Consider the following 4,135-nt stretch of genomic DNA (forward strand, 5'->3'; position numbering starts at 1 on the left):
GGGAAAAAGGAGAGTCAGGTAGACTCCCTTCTTAAGGTTAAAGAATTGTTTATGGTTCAATAAAAAAAAAGGGGTAATGATCGCAAAACAGCAAAAAATAAGCTATAGGATATCTGTAGATAAAAGAAAATATAAAACTAAAAATTTGAATAGTTGGTTAAATGTGATAGAGAAATATCACGAATATTAGAAGTATTAGCCAAAATGGTCAGAGGACCAATTTAGAGTAACATTGAAGTTTAAAGGATTTATTAAAAATAATAAGGAGTACTAGCTCTTGACCCGACAGTCAAGTCAAGAAAGAGAATAACATTGAATTCTGAGAGGAGATAAGGGAGTTAATTAAGGAACAAATTGAAAAGTCTATATTCGAATAAGATTGGGAAGACAAAGTAAACAAAAATTTTAAGATATGTAATGATACTTTGAATTGTCCTATCAAGCAAGGGAGTGAATTAGTAAATAGTAAGTTAAATAAAAGTAAACAAGATGGTGCAAAATGGCACATAAGCCTAGGTCATAAATAAAGATGAAAGATGACGGTTATAGGCCTATGGCCAATTATGAGATAAGCATTTCTCATATGATCGATGAAATTTCCTTATAAGGAAACATGAATTGAAATATTAAATAGAACAACACTAAGAGAAGATTATAATTATACAAGCAAATTAAACGTTGCATTCGATTGTTAGAAGTCTTACATAGACTTAAAGGAAAGAAGATTATAAGATTATATAGAAAAGAGAAAGACCAAGTTCTTATTTCATAGGACCATACGGAGTCCTAGAACGAGTGGAACCATAAGCACACAGATTTTCTTACCTCTAGAATTGAAATAAATTCAAATTTAACTTATGACGAGAAGCTCAGAAGGAACTTGGCACATGAGGTGAAGCAGTCGAGAAATAAATAATATCATCAGTTAAAGTGTTATAGACCATCATTCGGACCATAAAGCCATATGAAAATGTGAGAGAGACATAAGAAAATGACACGCATGACTATTTAAGGACTAACAGTGAGTAAAATTTTGGGATGAAATTTCTTTTAAGGGGGGAGAGTTGTAACACCCCTGTATTAAGCAGCCTATGCATTCTACTATTTCGGTGACTGGTGTCTGTCCAGACAGTTAGGATATCTAGACATATGCTTATATCACCTAGAAAAGCCTTGAAAAAAAATTAATAGTAATTACCAGAAGGTAAAATATAAATAAAAAAAATAGAGCATAAAAAGTTAAATGAGCCGAGGGTCACAGCGATAGGTGAATGTACCGGGAAGTGACTACGACATCAATTGTAACCTTAATTTTGTACGAGACATTGTGACACCACAATCCTAGGAAAAATTGCGAAGCTAGGAAAAATGTGAAAATCACAAAAAAAATGTAGAGAACCAAATCAAATAATTAGGTCAAGGTTCCGAAAGAAATACTGAATTATTGATAAATCGGATCAGACCGGCGAGGGGCAAATTAGTCAATTCACCCCTAGAGGTGACTCATGACCTAACTGTCCAATAAAATCTGAGAAATAAAAATTTTGAAGTATAGATTTAAATTAAAGAATTATGAAAAAAGGAAAGGAAAAAGAAAAGAAAAGAAAATAGATATATGACATCACCTACATGACCTAAGCAATGACCTCATAAATAATTTCTATTTAATTAAATATTTGACCAAGTCAATTGTGAGAATAAAACCAAAAAAATTAAAAAGAAAATTAGCCATTTTCTTCCCTCAAAGAGCCGGCCACTCTCTCTCCACTCTTCCTTCTTTCTAAAATCACCATTAAAGCTCAATTTTGAGCTTGAGTAACCCCCAAATTTAACCCATAAATCTCCTAAATTTCTTAGTTAAAACTTATAATCAAGCTTTGGCAAGAGGATTAGAGGAAGAAAATTCAAAAAAAAGAAGTAGAAATTGGAAGAGGGAAAAGCTACCAAGAGGTTAGTGATTATTCTCTTCAATCTCTCTTTAGATTTATGCTCATATGCATGAGTTAAACTAGATATTGTGTAAAAATTAAACAAAATCATACATAAGGGACTTGAGGAAATTTTCGGCTAACATGACATGAGTTAGGGTTTGCATGATTTTGATGAAATTAAAATGGTATGTAAGCTTGATTTAATGTGTAGAAAATGAATATACACTTTAATTGCACCAATTAAATTAAGTAGTGAAATTAGGGTTCTTGAGCCAATGAATTTGGGGGAAAATTTAGATAAAATTGGTAATTGATGTAATGGAACCTAATTGAGGTTTGAAATAGTCATTTGGAGTCATTTGGAATGTGTTTGAATGGTTGGAATGGTGAATGTGATGCTACCTCAATTGAGCAGTTTGACCTTGGTCAGCTCAAATGGCCATAACTGAAAATTAGTTGCTCTAAATGGTGTGAGGCCAATTGAAGATAAAACTTAAGACCCAAAGCTACAATTTTGGTAAAGAAATCTTGCCCTAAAACCAAACACAAATTGGTGAAAAGTTAGGTCAAACTCGAAATTGGCACACAGCTACTGTACAAAACTAACTATATGAATAGTACTTGTTCTAATTGCCATAACTTGGTGTAGGAAGGTCCAAATGACCTGAATTTTATACCAATGGAAAGCTGAGACATAGCACTACAACTTTTATGAAGAACACAAACCCAAATTCTGACCATAACCCATTTGAAAAGTAAGCTGCAGTTGGCACACCAAAACTGCCATAACAGAATTGGTACCCAGAATTCTGGGTTTGGACCAATCCCATCAACCTTAGAAAAAAAGGCATAACTTGAGCTACAAAACTCCAAATGGAATGGCTCAAAAATGGAATTAAAGCTAAGACATTAAGGAATAACTTTGATGAAGGAAAGTTGGCCAAATTCCCAGACCAATGGAATAGTACAAACAAGTAACCCAAAACTGAAATTTTAAGATTTAACCCTAATAGGCTTTGAATTGAATTTGGCAATCAATGCCAACAAAAATATGACTCAAAATGTGGCATGTAGGTGTAATTAGAATTAGCATATCTAGTTAGTATGAAAAAATCAATATTTTGATCAAATGGTCAAATGAATATTAACCACAATTACACTAAGTACAAAGGACTCAATTTTATGGGATAAATTAAGTGTATAAAATTTAATTATTGAATTTATTAATTAGAAATAAATTGAATAGATATTGAAATACTCTAGTTATATGTTTTAGTGGGAAAGGAGCCCTCCAAGGAAGAAGGATGAATTGAACTAAGACAATGTTAGTAGTATGCCCTAAAACATATCATTTAATATGTATCTTATACATGTTTTATTAATAAAAAGGCATTTTTACTTTTCCGCTTATATAATATATTTATGTGTAATAGAAAAGGTCCATTAATGTTTTGTTAGAAATTCTATTCTTAAGTTGTTAAGAATATGAGTGACAGTATTTCTTGCACAAAGTATCATAAATTGGTTCACAATCGAGAATACTTCACAATAAGGACATGACTTATCCAGAAAGATTGTAATCATGTTTGTTTCCAAGTTATTTATATGAGATGTAAATAAGATGAAATGGTGAGTCTCATGCCATATAACAAACATGATAGGCACTTATGCATGATAAGTTGGCTGAACTAGTGACATTTATGACAAGCACATGGAGTTTACTCTTGTCAATGCATTGTCATAAATCATATCAGTGCATATAATCTTTAGACCTAAGATAGCATAGTTATCTTGTCTATAGGTGAGTTTGATATTGCTTTCACACTTGTACTGTGTATGGGTATATGGGCATGTGTTGGCTCCTACTAGTTATATATGGAGGTAGGTGTTGATCAAGATGGAATCTGTTACCCTAAATAAATAGGGATAAAATCCTATATTCATTTAATTATTCTTGATATTTCAAGTTCCTGGCCAGGACAGATAGATTTAATCAGAAAAGAGTTTCTGATGAGAAAATCTTTTTAATCAAGAATTGAAATTAAAAGAGAACATAATATTCATAGCAAATGGAGTTTGACATAAACCATGACTCCAGCTCAAATTGGGATTTTATAACAGAGAGATTCTAGTACATGGTAACATATAATTAAAGGTTCATTTAAGGTATTCCTTATTACTAATTGGGTAGCCACGGTATGCTA

This window comes from Hevea brasiliensis, chromosome 8 (assembly GCF_030052815.1).
Source record: "Hevea brasiliensis isolate MT/VB/25A 57/8 chromosome 8, ASM3005281v1, whole genome shotgun sequence".
Taxonomy (NCBI): Eukaryota; Viridiplantae; Streptophyta; class Magnoliopsida; order Malpighiales; family Euphorbiaceae; genus Hevea; species Hevea brasiliensis.